The sequence below is a fragment of the Spermophilus citellus genome (genome assembly GCF_964194105.1).
Source record: "Spermophilus citellus genome assembly, chromosome: 4".
NCBI classification, from domain to species: Eukaryota; Metazoa; Chordata; class Mammalia; order Rodentia; family Sciuridae; genus Spermophilus; species Spermophilus citellus.
This window is the reverse complement of record NC_138185.1, coordinates 172,019,729-172,037,420: the sequence shown is the minus strand read 5'-3', so window position 1 is coordinate 172,037,420 and position 17,692 is coordinate 172,019,729. Positions and strand designations below refer to the sequence as shown.

Below are 17,692 nucleotides of genomic sequence, written 5' to 3'. Positions count from 1 at the left end.
GTGCCTATGAGTAGCAAAAAGAATGGTTTCATTGCCCTAAAAATACTTTATGCTGTGAATGTTCATCCTTCCTCCTTTCCCTGACAACCCCTAGTCTTTTTACTATTTCCATAATTTTTGCCTTTTTTTGAATTTCATATAGTTGAGATCATATAATACATATGTTGGCCTCATAAAATGAGGTAGGAGGTATTCCTTCTGCTATCTTCTGAATGAAATTGTACAAAATTTGTGTAATTTCTTCCTTAAGTGTTTAGAATTCACTAGTAAACTCAGCTGATCTTGGTGCTTTCTAGTTTGGAAGGTGATTATTCACTTAATGTCTTTAAAATCATAGTCCTGGTTTTTTATTCTTCCTGTATGAGTTCTATCATTTCAAGAAAGATTGTTCCATTTCATCTAGGTTATCAGATTTGTGAGCACAGATTTGTTCATAGTACTGCTGTAATGTGTGTGTGAGATGTACTGATGTTCTCACCTTCATTTTTGATATTAATAATTTATGTCTCCTTTTTTTCTTAGATTTACTGAAGGTTTATTAATTTTATTAATCTTTTCAAAACAACTTTTAGCCTTTTGATTTTTTTTTAAATTATAAATTGTATTTATTTTGTTTCCATTTTACTTTATTTTTAATCATATATACATTTTAAATTGGCACATAGTAATTATACAGACTCATGGGGCACAGTGTGGCATCTTTTTTTTTTTTTTTAATTTCCCCCCCTCACCTTGTCTTAAGATGAGGAAGGCTTGAATTTTAGGCATTTATTGAAAACTTGTGCATGCCATGTAAATAGATTAGATCCGTTAGCCGGTACACCAGCTTCCCACACAAAGCTGTCCACTGAATGAAGAGGCCCAGCAGTCTTTAGAGAAGCTGCAGCCTGACCCATCTTCTCCACCATCACCCAGGAAGGATAAGAAACAGGTGCAGGGCTGGGGATGTGGTTCAAGCGGTAGCGCGGTAGCGCGCTCACCTGGCATGCGTGCGGCCCGGGTTCGAACCTCAGCACCGCATACCAACAAATGTTGTGTCCGCCGAGAACTAAAAAATAAATATTAAAAATTCTCTGTCTCTCTCTCTCTCTCCCTCCTCTCTCACTCTCTCTTTAAAAAAAAAAAGAAAAGAAACGGCAAGTGGTGAGCCGACTCACAAACCCATGCTTGGGGTGGTGCTTTCCTCCTCTTCATCTTTTATTCCCATGAGTCCTAGGCCAGAGAGAGATCCCTGAGGACTAGTGGTTCCTGGCAGGAGGATGATGCAAAGGGTACCTGGGCTCAGGCTTTGGTAGAGCCTTCCAGTCTTCCAGCTCCAATGCCAGGCTGCAATCTTTGCGTTGGCCGCCTTTAAATTCTGCAAGGTCTCCTGCTCTGAGGGAGGAGGTCTAACCCTGAGACCTGTGGGCCTTCTTGATTCAGGTGGTAAGCTCCTAAGCCACGCGTGGAGGTGCCTAGGGGTTAGGGCCTGCCTGCCTTTCAGCTTCCAGTCCTTGCCTGTGAGGATATGGAGGGCGCTGTGGGCATTGCCAAAAGTTTTGAATTTCAGGAAATAGTATTTTTCCTGTCTTCCACTTTTAGCATCTGTAGGCACGATCACAGCTTCCAGGCCACCAAAGAGTTTCGGTAGTTCCTGAATATGTCCTAAGAAATCTTTACTAATTCCAGACAGATAAATAGTATCTCGGTTCTCAGAATCTCGTTCCAGCTCATTAACAAGTGTGTCACAATCGAGAATGAGTTCTGTCACAGGTCTCTGTACCTTTATGTATATACCTTCCACCAGAATGCCATTCAAGGACTCAATGGCCAGCTGGGCAGCTTCCAGGACTTTGTACTGTATATAGAGATGAGACTGATACGTTTCAAGAACAAGAGTCATTGTACGAAGTGAGCCAAAGCTCTTAAATAGCCTCTTCAGAGCCCTTAGGTTACAATCTTTGCTCAATGGCCCAGCATAGATAGTTGACATCTCTGTCCACTTTTGTTCATTTCCTCAGTGAGGAGAGGTGAAAAAGGCCCAAAAGAGAACTGAATAATGCTGAAGGGGTACAGGCAGACTTGCCTTCTGGCCTGCTCAAAGACCTCTCTATTTGAAAGGCACTTAATAGTTTCACAATTTTCAGAAGAAGGGAGTTCAATATCATCTGTCTCTTGGGATACAAAAAGGAGCTTCTGATGCACCGAATCTAAACATCTTGAAACACCTTTGTAGGTGTACTGAAACTTTTCTCTTATATTTCTTGGGTCTTGGGCTCTCTGTAGCGCCTCCAGATTGAGTTCTGCAATCTTCTTTGGGCCATACTTGAGGAAATATTGAGCCAATTCAAGGGACACTGTAGCGCCCTCTGTGGCATCATGACCATCCCTTTCCGAACATTGAATGTCCTTCCCCAAAATAGCTTTGGCTAAGAACTTTAGCTTGAATCTTCTGCCCCGCTCTCTGGCATAAAGCAATGAGGTATCAATAACATATGGATGTATCATGTTCAATGCTCGGAGATCAACGTCTAAGGAATGACCTACTAACACCACATCAGGAGGAAGCAGTGCTTTTAACTGCCTCTGAATGTCTTTCAATTTTGTCACCGGCTTAAGCATCTCCTCCGTGATTCTTGAATAGCAGGTGGCGTAGTCTACAATCTCGTCATCAGGTTTGACCAACACATCAATAAGACATGAGCCTCCTTCAGCAACCAGTGAGATGCATGTTAGTTCTCTCCTTGGACGTGATGCACATTTCACCGTCCAGCCCAAAGAGAGGGCTGTTCTGTTACAGATCCATTACATTTGGTAGTTACAAAGTTTTCACAGTCAGGCGAACCTTGTAATGGAAAGTCAAATGTTTTCATTTCCACCTCTGTCAGAAGGCATCACAGCAAGCCCACTTTCTGAGAGCCATACTTTTGAATGATAGGGTCATTCTGCAGGTTGACATTGGGTTTTGTACTGGCAGACAGTGAAGATCCTTCCATGGTCTTAGGCAGATATCCAACTTTTGATTTGGTAGCCCAATAATATCAGCTAGAAAATTAAATGATGGAGGAGGCAAGCGGAATTTGTGTTCGAAGGCTTTTTGGAGAAATCCAAACTCCAAATAGAACGTGTAGAAGTGTAGTTGTCTCATCCCTTGAAGGATGACGACCAGTATTCTCAGTTGGTTTTGGTAAAGAAGCTGGCACCACCTGGGTCTCTCAATAACGGGTTGACCCAGAACTGCACACTTGAGCAACTCATAGCTGTTCATGGGTTACTTCACAGTTTTCAGCCATTACAATGCCAGACAACTGGGCTCTTTTGGGCTTGGGCTGCCTGTCCATGAGATCCAAATGAGATATCCTTACCTCAGGCGTCCTCATCAGCCAGTCGGGGACCCATCTCCTCTGGCTGCTCTCCCTTGGGAGCCTCCCGGTCTTCTCCTTCTCTGGCTCCATGATTCTGTACTTGAGTCCTTGTTGTGGAACGCTGTCCTTGGTGTAGAAAGCTGTCCCTGGTGTAGAAAGCTGTCCTTGTCTTGATGCCAGTCCAGCAAGAGAAAATGGTCTTGAGAAGGAAAAAGGATGGTTTATTGTTGAGAGCCACAGCCGAAGGGGACCCAGCAAACTTCCAGCTGCCAGCTGATGATTGGCTTACAGCAGCCCCAGCAAACTTCTAGCTGCCAGCTGATTGGCTCCTCTGTGGTGATGCTCATTGGGCTGTTTCCCTGCCCTTTCAGACCATGGAGCTGCTCATTGGGGGACTTTTTTTTGGCTCCTCCCACATGACCCAGCCAATCGGCCTCAAGAGCAGGAGGAGTGGGGGAGGTTGAGAGGCTTGTGGGAAGCCGGTGGTGGCAGTTGGGCTCTGAGGGAATTCCTGAAGAGCTGTGTGGTGCTGTGTGTGTGTGTTCTAAAAATAAAGTTCGTTTGTTTTGACAAGTGGCTCCTGATTGTGCCCAGCCAGACTGCGGCAGTTTATTGCTTTGCTAGCAAAGGAGAAACAATGATTCTGTTATTTTCTTTTTTGACTACGTATTTTTCATTGATTGCTATGCTATTTTTTTTTTTTTGTAGTTGGACACAATATCTTTATTTTATTTATTTTATGTGGTGCTGAGGATCAAACCCAGGGCCTCGCACATGCTAGGTAAGTGCTCTACCGCTGAGCCACAACCCCAGCCCACTATTCTAATTTTTAAATTTATTTTTTCTGCTTATTTTGGATTTTATTTGGCCCTCTGCTAGTTTCCTAAGGTAGAAGCTCAGACAACTGATTTTAGATCTTTTTTTTTTTAAATATATGCATTCAGTGCTTTGTCTCTTCTGTCTAAGCACTGCTTTCATTGTGCCCCACAAATTTTGAGAAGTTTTATTTTCAATTTTCATTTGATTTAAAATATTTTTAACATTTTTCAGTTGAAATTTCTTCTTTGACCCATTTGTAATTTACAAGTGTTTGTTGGCCTGGGGGATTTTCAAACTCTCCTTCTCTCTTACTGATATCTAGGTTAATTTCTTTGTGATCTGAGAATGGATATTCCTGAACTAGATTTCTTTTTAAAGTCATGTTTGTTGAGATATAATTTATATATATTACAATTTGCCCTATTTAGTTTTATGGTTATATGAATTTTGATAACACTAATATAAAAAATGACAACATATAAATGTGGATATATAGTACTATAGTGAAGATACAGAATACGTTACCTTATTCTCTTTTACTTTTCTTTTTTTCTAAACAAATAGAGAAATTAATTTTAATATATTTCCATTTAACCCAATGGATTACCAACATAATTTGCAAAGAAAATAATTGTTAGATATTTCATGTTCATTTTTACTTGTCCTAGTAATTCTTTGGAATCTAATGTCTATTTAATACATAGCATACCTCAATTCAGACTGAACACATTCAAATACTCAGTAGCCTCACGTAACCAATGGCTGCCATATTGGCTCATTTCTCCATCTTTCACCTTTTGAAGAGACATATGCTGTAGGCTGCATGATAAGTCCCCTTGTTATGTGGTTTCTTGTTGAGTTCTATCAGAAGGGACACCAAAGAGATGAACTTAGAATATACGAGAATAGAGCAAGGTGTTTTATTCCTCCCTATAAGACTCTGTTAAACTGTGAGTTGGTTTCTACATGCTTTTGGTGGGAATGACTTCAGTTAGGTCACCTTCTCCTACAAGTTTTTCATAATGGCTCTCTCTTCTTTTACCTCCTACCTCTCCAAGTTTACAGAAGAAAAGGTGCTTCACAAAATTTGTTAGTTTCCCTCAACCTTGCCCTTACCTTTATAATTACCTTATTAAACAATTTTTACTCTGATCTTTTTCATCCTTGAATCTCGAATAATGGATTTTTAATCATAAGAGTAAAATATACCTCATCTCATATCACAGGCAATATCACAGGTATATACACATACCAGCTTAATTATATATTAAAATGTAATGTATAAAATGCTAAAACATTTAAAGAAAATATTTGTGTAACTTTGTGAAGAGAAATGAAAAAAAATACAAAGTAAACAAAAACCTGAAATATTAGGTGATATTGTAGTTAAAATTTTTATGTGTAAAAATTTATCCAAAAGGGTTGAAAAAGACATGAATTGTATTACTAGTCATTTTTGTTTATTTTTGGTATTTGACTTGACTTGGTTTCTTCTTTGGTTGGCTTTTCCTTTATAGTAGTTCTTCCCTTTGCAGATTTTCATTGTTGTTTTTCATTTCCTCCTCGTGGCATATTTTGCCAAGAATGTTCTGTAATGCAGGCTTTCTTGCTGTAGATTCTTATAACCTTTGTTTGTCATGGAGGGTTTTTATTTCATCGTCAAATTTGAAGGTTAATTTTGCTGGGTATAAGATTCTTGGTCATCTCCATTAATTTTTAGAGCTTGGTATACGTTGTTCCAGGATCTCCTGTCTTTGAGAATCTGGGTTGAAAAATTTGCTGAGATCCCAATTGGTCTTCCCTTATAGGTAATCTGATTTTTTTTTTTCTTGTGGCCTTTAAAATTCTGTCTTCATTCTGTATGCTAGGCATTTTCATTATAATATGTCTTGATGTAGATCTGTTGTAATTTTGTACATTTCATGTCCTATAGGCCTCTTGTATTTGATTTTCCAGTTCATTCTTCATGCTTTGGAAATTTTCTGCTATCATTTTATTGAAGAGATTGTTCATTCCTTTGGTTTGAATCTCTGAACCTTCCTCTATCCCAATAAATCTTAAATTTGGTCTTTTGATGGTATCCCATAATTCTTGGATATTCTATTCATGGTTTCTTACTATCTTCACTGTGAGGTCCACTTTATTTTCAAGATTGTATATTTTGTCTTCATTGTCTGAGGTCCTGACTTCCAAGTGATCTAGTCTGTTGGTGATGCTATCTATTGAGGTTTTTAATTGACTTATTGTTTCTTTCATTTTAAGGGTTTCTGGTTTTTTTTTTTTTTTTTTTTTTTTTAGTATCTCTATCTCTTCTTGAAGTAATCTCTTGTAACCTGTATTTGCTCTCATATCTCTTGTTGGTGTGTTCTATTTTTGCCTGTTTCTGCTCACTTAGGTCATTCTTTAATCCCCAAATAATTTTAGTTATGTATATTCTGAACTTCTTCTCTGACATTTCACCTACTGCACTATCTATGGATTTCATTGTTGTTGTATATTGGTTGTGTGGGGCACTTTACTCCCTTGTTTTTTCATCATATCTGTGGTTCTTCCTCTCTTGCAGTGTAGATCCGAGGTATTACAGCTTCTGCCCTGTTGTCTTATAGGTTACCAATAGGTTACCAATACCTCACTTTTAAGGGAGAGATCAGTATTACAACACTCAGTGTACCCATCATGCAGCCATATATCAGTTAGCTTCTATTTTTACATTTACAGTTTTTTCACTATAATCAGAAATGATGAGTTTGGTTATCTTCTATCTTATAGTCAATAGGTTTGCATAGTGGTTTACAGTTTCTGATGGTGGAAGAGGAGCCTGGGGGTTGGCTGAGATGTTTATGAGGTAGGATGTGAAAATATGGAGGTATTAAATTATATGACTAGTTACAGGGTAATCATAAGAAGTTGGCTGTTAGTAGGAGAAATAAGAGATAGGCAACTCCACGCAAGACTCCCTGTTACCTCAGCAACAGGATAACTGTTAGCACCCCTAGAAGAGAAACCTCTGGTGCAGCAGGCCCACAGGGATCTTGGTGACGTCTTACCAGGTCCTTATTGTTGTCTCTTGATAGAAGCGACAATATCCCAGTTTCATGGCAGTGGCAGCCTCAAGCCTATATGTACCTTGATGTTGGGCCATGGACCCACTCTTTGGTGAATAAGGAACCTCGTGCTGGGCGGCTCACCACATAACTCCGGGCCCAGTGCGGGCCTCTCCTCCAGATCTCCTCCTGTTTTGTTTTTCCCAACTTTTTTTTTTTCCTTTTTATGTTTTTGTTTGTTTGTTTGTGGTACTGGAGAGTCATTCCAGGGGCTCTCTACCACTCAGCTACATCCCCAGCTCTTTTTAGTTTTTATTTTGAGACAGAGTCTCTCTAAATTGCTGAGGCTGGCCTGGAACTTGAGATCCTCCTGCCTCAGCCTTCCAATTCATTGGGATTACAGGTGTCTTTTATGGTTTTTTTTTTAAGATGAATATTTTTTTTAAAGAGAGAGAATTTTTAATATTTATTTTTTTTAGTTCTCGGCGGACACAACATCTTTGTTGGTATGTGGTGCTGAGGATCGAACCCGGGTCGCACGCGTGCCAGGCGAGCGCGCTACCGCTTGAGCCACATCCCCAGCCCCTCTTTTATGGTTTTAATAGAGATTTGTTTTTTTCTTTTTTTGGCCTTGCTGAGGATAAAACCCAGGGCATTGGACATGCTAGGGAAGTACTCTGCCACTGAGCTATGTCCCCAGCCCTTTTAATTGAGAATTTTTTATGATTCTATTTTTTTTTTGTCTTTCTTAGCATATCAATTATACTTTCATTTTTTTACCTTTTTTTTGCAGTTGTCCTTGAGTTAGCAGTGCGCATTTACATATGCTTACATACATACATAAGTATATATAATCAAATATATTGTTGCTATTATTTTGAACTGTTGTTAGATGGTAAAGAATAAGAATTTAGGAGGGGGCTAGGGATATAGTGCAGTTGGTAGAGTGCACAAGGCCCTGGATTCAATCCCCAGCACCACCAAAAAAAAGAAGAATAGGGGTTGAACAAAAAATGATAAATAAGACATGAGAATTTACTTTCCACTCTATATTTTTTTCTGTATTTTTTCATTGATAAATTATAATTAAATATAAAAGTGGGTTTCATTATGTCAATTTGTACATGTACATAACATAAATTTGATCAGTCTCCTTCTTAAGCCTGTTAGCTGGACCCTTATGGTGATTCTTAGTGTATATTTTTAATGAAAAACTTAAAAAGTCACTTGTTCTGTTTGAAAGAAGAATCTGTCAGTCATGAAAACCTCGACTAGGTCAACTTTTTCTTTCCATGAGAAGTTGTCTTTAAGCTCTATTTGTGCACTGTAAACCAGTCAAGTATTTGCAGAGCCTCTCATTTTTAGTACCTTGCTCTCTGAGTCTACCATCTGGATGCACTGAAAATTATGTTCCTCCAGAGCAAATCTGGTGTTCCAATTTCTTGGCTGGAAAATCAGGATAGACTTCCCATTACCCTCAGAATAAAATCTAAATTTCTTCTTATACCTAGAGATCATGACACTTAATTCCCCATCTGGTCTTATTCTTCCTCACTGTAAATTTGCCTATTCTCGTCATTTCTTATAAATGAAATCCTATACCATGTGGCCTTTTGCTTCTGGTTTTTTTCACTTAGCACAATGTTTTCAAAGTTTAGCTGTGTTGTAGCATGTGCCCATACTTCATTCTTTTTTTGACTGAATATGTTCCATTGTATGCATATGAGACCTTTTGGTTTTCCATTCTTCAACTTTCGGACATTTGGGTTATTTCCACCTTTTAGATACTATGATTAGAGTTGCTGTGAATATTTGTGTGCAAGTTTTTGTTTGAACTCCTGTTTTACATTTCTGGGGCATATAGGAATGGAAATGCTAGATCATATGATAATTCTGTTTTACCTTTAGAGGAACCACCAAATCCAATGTCTGTTTTTATAAATAAAGTTTTTTCATACAAAAATAATTAAGAAAAATAAAAGTCTTCAGTTTTGCCTTCCCTTTTCCTTCTACAGTACATTTTATTTTTTAAAATAGACCCATATTTCTCACCTGTATAATTTTTTTTGTATCTGAAGAACTCTTTTAACATTTCTTGCAAGGCAGATCTTACTGGCAAATGCTCTCAATTTCTGTTTGTGAATGTTTTTATTTGCCCTTCACTTTTTTATTTTAAAGTAGATGGACACAATACCTTTATTTTATATATTTATTTTTTATGTGGTGCTGAGGATCAAATCCAGTGCCTTACATGTGCTAAGAAAGCACTCTCTACCACTGAGCTACAACCCCATCCCTGACCTTCACTTTTGAAGATAATTTCCCAGAGTATAGAATTCTAAAGTTGGTGGTTTGGTTTGGTTTTTCCTTTTTTTCTCAGTACTTTAATTTACTCCATTCTTGTTTGTCTGGATTCTGAGACTTTTGATTCTCTGCAGATAAAACGAGTTTTCCTTCATTGGCTATTTTTTTCCTCTTCCTAGAATTTATCTTTATCCATGACTTTCTGTAGTTTGAAAATATTATGCCTATGTATAGTTGTTCTTGCATTGCAAGTGTTGCTCCTTTAGCTTTTTGGATCTGTGGTTTGGTTTCTGACATTAATTTAGGAAAATTCTCCATCATTATTCCTCAAATATTTTTTCTTTTTTTTCCCCTGCTTCTTATTCTTCCAGACTTCCCATTATATGTATATTGTGCCTTTTATAGTTTTCCCATGGTTCTTTCATATTATCTTCTTTTTTTCTAACTATATTATTATTTCTTAGTCTTTTCCCTCTCTGCTTTTCAAATTTGGAAGTTTCTATTGTCATATCCTTAAGCTCAGATATTCTTTCCTTAGTCATATCCAGACTGTATCACTGATATGAGACCATCAAAAACTTTCTTCATTTCTATTATAATGTTTTAGATCTCTAGCTTTCTGTTGGGTACTTTCATAGAATATTCAAGTCTCAGGTCTGTTCTTGCATGTTGTCTGCCTGCTCCATTATTATAGCCTTTATCATATTAATTATAGTTTTTTTAAATTCCTGATCTCATAATTCCAACCTCCCTACCATGTTTGACATTGGTTCTAATATTTGTTTATTTTCTTCAAATTCTATTTTGTTTTGCCTTTTAGTATGCCTTATAATTTTTTTGTTGAAAGGCAAATGTTATGTGTTAGATAAAAATTGTGGCAATTAGGACTTAGGGTAATGTGGTGTTAAGATGTGGGGAGGAAGGTAAGTATTCTGTAGACCTATATTAGGTCCCAGACTTTTGATGTGTGTATGCCCCTGTGAACTTTACCAGTTTTTTTCTATTATTTCCCCTACTTATTCTTCTTCCAGACTTTATCAGTGCTTTTGAGCTCCCTCCTCTGCCTTGGGTAGCAAAGATGCTAGAACAAGCTGGAGTTGGATATTTCCCATCCTCCAAGTCAGTACAGCTTTGATAAAACCCCAGTAGGTCAGGAACTGGTAAAAATAATTTCTCCTGAGGACTGGCCTTTGTTAAGAACAGAATTCTGGGCTGGGATGTGGTTTCTCAGCACTGCATATAAATAAAAAATAAATAAATAAACAAATAAATGTCCATCAACAACTAAAAAAAAATATTTTAAAAAAAAGAACAAATGCATTTTTATATTTCAAGATAATTACCTTTTCTCTCCCTCTGCCAGAAGCATGAAGGAATTTTTCTCCTTTATTCAGTGTGAGTTCATGGTAGAGCCTCTGGAGGGAGGTAAACTCATAGTGGGGACTCCTCTATGACTTGCCTGAGCCAGGGTTTTTACTTTTCACACTTGTTAGTATTGAGCCTCCTGCAGTTTATCATCTACAGTTTAAGTTTTCCTACTCCAGCACTGGTTTCCTACAGGTTTCTGTGTCCAACTTTCTTCCCTAAATTGTGATCTTGTGCATCTACCTGTTTGTCTGATTTTGTGTGGGGGGGAGCAACAGTTTGGCCTTTGACCTCACTTCTCTGATGGACCTAAGAAGAGTTATTGATTTTTCATTTTATTGTCTGCTTGTTTTGGTGTTTTGGGTGGTGTGATAACTGCTAAGCTCCTTACATGGTGGAATAGAAATCAGAAGACTCCTTAAGCATATTTTTTTTCACTTTTTTTTATCGATTGTTCAAAACATTACAAAGCTCTTGAGATATCATATTTCATACATTTGATTCAAGTGGGTTATGAACTCCCATTTTTACCACATATACAAATTGCAGAATCACATCGGTTACACATCCCCGTTTTTACATAATGCCATACTAGTGACTGTTGTATTCTGCTACCTTTCTTATCCTCTTCTGTCCCCCCTCCCATCCTCTCTCTCTACCTCATCTACTGTAATTCAATTCTCTCCCTTGTTTTTTTTTTCCCTTTCCCCTCACATCCTCTTATATGTAATTTTGTATAACAATGAGGGTCACCTTCCATTTCCATGCAATTTCCCTTCTCTCTCCCTTTCCCTCCCACTTCTTGTCCCTGTTTAATGTTAATCTTTTCCTCATGCTCTTCCTCCCTGCTCTGTTCTTAGTTGCTCTCCTTATATCAAAGAAGACATTTGGCATTTATTTTTTAGGGATTGGCTAGCTTCACTTAGCATAATCTGCTCTAATGCCATCCATTTCCCTGCAAATGCCATGATTTTGTCATTTTTTAGTGCTGAGTAATACTCCATTGTGCATAAATGCCACATTTTTAATCCATTCATCTATTGAAGGGCATCTAGGTTGGTTCCACAGTCTAGCTATTGTGAATTGTGCTGCTATGAACATCGATGTAGCAGTATCTCTATAGTACGCTCTTTTAAGGTCTTCAGGGAATAGTCTGAGAAGGGCAATAGCTGGGTCAAATGGTGGTTCCATTCCCAGCTTTCCCAGGAATCTCCATACTGCTTTCCAAATTGACCGCATAGTTTTCCCAATATTTTTCCTTCCATGTTTTTGTTTTCTGTGCTAAGAATTGAACCCAGGGCTTTGTGCATGCTGGGCAAGTGCCCTACCCCTAAGTTACACCTTCAGCCCTCCTTCCATGTTTTGAGGCCATTCTTTTTAAGGCCAGGGATTGAACTTGGGGGCACTTGACCACTGAGCTACATCCCTAACTCTATTCTGTATTTTATTTACAGACAGGGTCCAACTGAGTTCCTTAGCACCTTGCTTTTACTGAAGCTGGCTTTGAATGGTGATTCTCCTGCCTCAGCCTCCGGAGCTGCTGAGTACAGTCATGTGCCACCCCCCCCCCCCGCCCGCTAGTCCATTCTTTACACTAAAATCATTTCCAATGTCTTTTCAAGATTTTTCAGGAGAGAAACGAATTTATCTATAGGAATGAACTTATAAGTTCAAAGTCACATCAAATTCCCTTATTATTTTAACACAAAACAGTTGCAGTATTGCTCCAAATCATAAATGGAATTAATTTAAGTTGTAAATCTTAGGACACCTATAACTCATATGACAGTAAAAGCTAGAATAAATTTCTAGAAGCCATTGATGATTACATATTATGTGCTCTTGCACTTAATAGCTGTCCTTCAGATGTGATTATTCATTTTGACAAGTCTTTTTTTTTTTGGACAAGTCTTTATTTAGCTCTTTGTAATAGGGTAGGCAGTATCCTAGGTTCTAAATAGATTTTTCAGCTGAGTGTTTTTATAATAATAATAGTAACTTCTTTTAAAAAGCCATTTTATAAGCCCTATTTTAAGCTTTCTGCATATTTTATCTCAGATTTCTCACATATATCTTATAAGAGAGGAACTGTTATCCCACTTATAGCTGGGAAAACTGAAGTACAAAAAAAGATTACATATTAACTTCTTGTCAATTACCCTGGTAGGAAATAATGGTGCAAAGACTCAAACTTAGTAAATCTGACCTCTAGCCCAAATTCTTGTATAATTTATCATTTATTTATCTTAAAGCTTCCATGTATCTGAGTTAATCTCTTTCCTAACAACATTTTTTTCCCATTAGCAACTCAACTACATTTGTATCTTGTAAAATGTTGTGGTTTGTAATCCTAATACTCTTAGTATTTTAACAAAGTAATTGTTGATTCCTTCATCCTTTTTGTCTAAATAAGTTTGTAACTCTGGGACAAAAATGTTTTCATTCAAAACCTCTCCCACACCAATCAACTGAAAACATTCAATTACTAACTTATATTGGAGTTCAGAAACTCAGTGAATGTCGTATTAGGTTCCATCATGTTTTGTCATACCAGCCAAAATATAATACAGAAATAAGTAAATAAACTTGTAACAGCAAGTTTCATTTGCTGTCACAGCAAATAGTTCTACTAATTCTACCAGTCCTAGGGCTGGGACCATAGCTCAGTGGTAGAGTGCTTGCCTTGCACAAGTGAGGCACCACATAAAAATAAACAGATAAAATAAAGGCATGCGGTCCATCTATAACTACAAAAAAAAAATTTTTTTAAATAGCTCCACCTAATATAAGTTAATAGGAATAAATTCTAGTGTGTTTATAGGAAAGTGTACATTTTGCTAACGAACATAGGTTCTATATTCTCTATTTCCTAATTCCCTCACTCATTCCCCCCTTTTTTTAAATGTGGAAAGATTGAACCATTTGTCTTTCAAAAGTGATCCAGATAAGGCATGTTAATAAAACTCCCTTGTTAACAGTATAGGAACACTGAGTATAATGTTTTGGTAGTATTGAAAATGTCATGACTTACAAAATCTTAGTGAAGTTAACTGGGGACTATATTTAGTAGTTTTATAGTGCAGTTTATACATTTTTAAATGTTCATTGTTATGTATGGCAAAGGTGAAATAATCTCAGATCAACATATTTCCTTCATAATTGATCTTTCTAAGAGAATATTGGATCTTGTAATTCTACTCTTCAAATTTCTCTTCACATCTCACCCCATTTGCACTCATTTATGAGTGTAAATAGTAAATAGCGAACCTAGTCCTTATTCCTTACCCACCTGCTTTTAACTTGTTAAGTCTTCTGGCCTTTATATATGTTGGTCACTGCCTGATTACCCTTATACCTCCATCCCTACTCTTTCTTTCTTTCTTTCTTTCTTTCGCTCATCTTAGGTCTATTTTTTAATACCTGTCCCATCTCATCTTAAACTTCCCCCATCACAGTGCTTATTATTACATTGAATTGAAATTGATTATTCACAAGTCTTTTCTGTTTCATCACTGTATTGTCAGTTCATTGAGAACAGAGATGATATATTTTTAATCTTGGTATTCAGGGCTTAGCACAATGCTTGGCACATAGAAAGCTCTTAAAGATGTTTGTTAAGTGAATAAAAGTCATCTCAAGTATAAATCGTTTTTAAATCAAGTGTTAGCTTTCTATAAGAACAACTTTTAAAATAATACCTAAATATAATGTTAGTAAGTATTATAAGCTTTTTTAGTTACTAGTCATCATGTGAATAATTAATAGGACAAACACAAGATCCTGGGGTATTATGTCTTATGTGAGATTTTTTTACTGTAAGAATATGAAGGTGCTTGGTCCTATATTATAATCTTAACAATTTCTTTAGAAACAGTTTTAGTATCAGTTATTGTTTTACTCAGCTTTTTCACTGCTGTCACTAAAAGATCTGATCAGAACAGTTTTAGGAGGAAAAGTTTATTTGAGGACTCACAAAGGCCGTCTCCATTCCTTAGGTTTCAAGGTGAGACAGAACATCATGGCAGGAGAGTGTGGCAGAGGGAAGCAGCTCACATGATCAGAAAGCCAAAAGAGACTCCACTTACCAGATAAAAAATATGTACCCCAAAGCCCCACCCCCAGTGAACAATTTCCTCCAGCTACCTCCAGTTACCACTCAGTTAGTCCCATCAGGATTAATTCACTGAATAAGGTTTTAACCCAATCATTCATTTCTCCTTCAAATCTTCTTGCATTATCTCACACATGAGCTTTTGGGGTACCATTCATGATGATTCTGCTCAGAGACAGGCAGAATCCTGCAGTGTCTGTAGAAGAGGCATCTGAGCCTACTCTTTCCCCATGGAGAGGCTTGTGATAGAATATCCATTTTAAGTCCTTACCAGGTTTACACTGAATAGCATAGCAACAGCAGATTTGGGGAAAACCTGGACTTGGATTGCCTGATAGTGTTGTAACAGTGACAACACACCAACAGCATTCTTCCACAAACCTGGACTTGGGGTGCCATCTAGTGCTAAAATAGCATAATTTATTTCAGGCTAAGAGAAAATAAATATTCTGCCCAGAATTTCTAGAAAGAAGCATGAACAAAGCCAGATAAGAAAAACTGGAAAAAATTTCTAATCCTTCAGTGCCCAGATGACACTGCATACAAAGCATCAAGAACTTTCAGGAAGGGCTGGGGATGTGGCTCAAGTGGTAGCGTGCTCACCTGGCTTGCGTGTGGCCCGGGTTCAATCCTCAGCACCACATACAAACAAAGATGTTGTGTCTGCCAATAACTAAAAATAACTATTAAAAAAAAATTCTCTCTCTCTCAAAAAAAAAAAAAAAGAAAAAAGAAAAGAAAAGAAAAGAACTTTCAGGAAACCTTGACCTCAATGGTCAAAATAAAGTGCCAGAGGAACTGGGGCTGTAACCCAGTGGTAAAGTGCTTGCCTGGCACGTGTGAAGCACTGGGTTTGATCCTCATCACCACAAAAAAGTAAATAAAAATTTTTTTTTAAAGTGCCAGAAACTGAGGAGATAGTGATCAATATGGGCAAACTCCCCAATGGAGAATTTAAGACAGCTATTTTAAGGAAACTCAGTGGGCTTCTAGGTAACATAGAGAATTCAATACTCTATCTGAGCAACTTAACAGAAATAACAAAAATGGAAGCAACTTTAAAGAAAAATTCTTCATCTGAAAAATACACTAAATGAAGTTAAAAATGCAATTGAAGGCATCAGTAGCAGGATAGATCAATCAGGAAATAAAGGATTGGTTATCTTGAAGACAGGCTGTTTGAAAATGCATTTGGAGGAGATAAAAAGGGGGAAATGGAGGGGAATAAAGAAGGCTTATGGGAACTGTGGACAGCATTAAAAGAGCAAATATTTAGTCCCATTTAATTTAACCAGTCTACCCCAATACATCTTTTAATTAAGCTTTAAAAGGTCAATAATAAAGAGAAAATTCTTAAAATTGAAAGAGAAAAACAACACATAAGGATGTCCCAATACCTGACAGCAGACTTCTCAGCAGAAACCTTATAATGTAAAAGAAAAAAGGCATGAGATTTTTCAGAGTACTAAAGGAAAAATACTTAGAAAATACTCTACCCAGCAAAGTTCCATTCCCCACAAAACATAAAAGCCGAGAGAATATATCTCCACCTGACTTTGTATGAGAAATGCCATAGGAAGTTCTCCAAACTGAAAGAAAGAGACATTACTAAAGGAAAACATGAGAAGGCATAAAACTCACTGGTAACTATTACAAATTCAGGATATTCTTGTATTATAAATATGGTGTGTAAACCATTCACATAAGGGTATTCCATATAAAGACCAAAACAAAACAAAATAATAACTACATTTGTATGTTAAGAGAGGTAATAAAGATAGGTATAAAACAGGACACCAAAAAGTCAAATTGTGGGAAGAATGGAGTGCAAATGTGAAGGGTTTTTTTTTTTTAAATTTGCATATTTCCAGTTTCTTTTTGTTTGTTTTGTGTCTTTATAATCATATTCAGCTACTGTCATTTCACAATAACTTTATGATCAAAAAGTTTGTTTAGGCTTCATGATAACCACAAAGCAAAAATCTGTAAAAGACAAACTAAAAATAATAAGGAATCAAAACACATTACTATAGTAAATCACTTAGACGCTAAGGGAGGGAGAAAGAAAAAAGGGAACTACAATAAAATTAGAAAACAAGTTCAAAATGTCTTACCCATTAATAATTACCTTGAATTTAACATTTATAATTACTCTGTCCTACCTTGTGAATGGACAAAAAGAAAAAAAAAAAAAAAAGAACCAACCCTGTTTTGCAAAAAAAAAAAAAAAACCCTCACTTCTGAAAGTAAAGGGATAGAATAATATATCCCATGCAAATGATATCCAAAAGAAGACAGGAGTTGCCATACTTATTTCAGTAAGAAGTGGGGTACTGTAGATTGAACCCAGGCGCACTTAACATTGAGCCACATCCCCAGCCCTTTTTATTTTTTGAGACAGTGTCTTACTAAGTTGCTTAGGGCCTCACTAAATTGCTGAAACTGGCCTTGAACTTGTGATCTTCCTGCCTCAGCCTCCTGAGTTGCTGGAATTACAGGCATGCACCACTGTGCCTGGATTCCATACTTATTTCAGATGAAATAGACTTTAAGTTAAAAGGGTTTGAAAAATGAAAAAAATGTACCTAATCATTCATACATATATATGAATGATTGATTAGAAAGACAAAAATATTTTGTACATTCTTAAGCTATAGGTTTATTGGAAAAATTAGATTGACATCAAGGATAGGAAAATTAAAAGT

The 17,692-nt window shown here is 37.0% G+C and overlaps 1 protein-coding gene and 1 pseudogene across 4 annotated transcripts in view; one reads left to right on the top strand and one right to left on the bottom strand.

The window, feature by feature from the left end:
* Positions 1-17,692, top strand: part of TOGARAM1 (TOG array regulator of axonemal microtubules 1) — a 98,348-nt gene that overhangs the window by 6,210 nt on the left and 74,446 nt on the right. The gene's annotated exons all lie outside the window — the stretch shown is intronic.
* Positions 1,154-3,434, bottom strand: LOC308647295 (RNA exonuclease 5-like; annotated as a pseudogene). The gene has a single exon. The product of its transcript is annotated as an RNA exonuclease 5-like (transcript).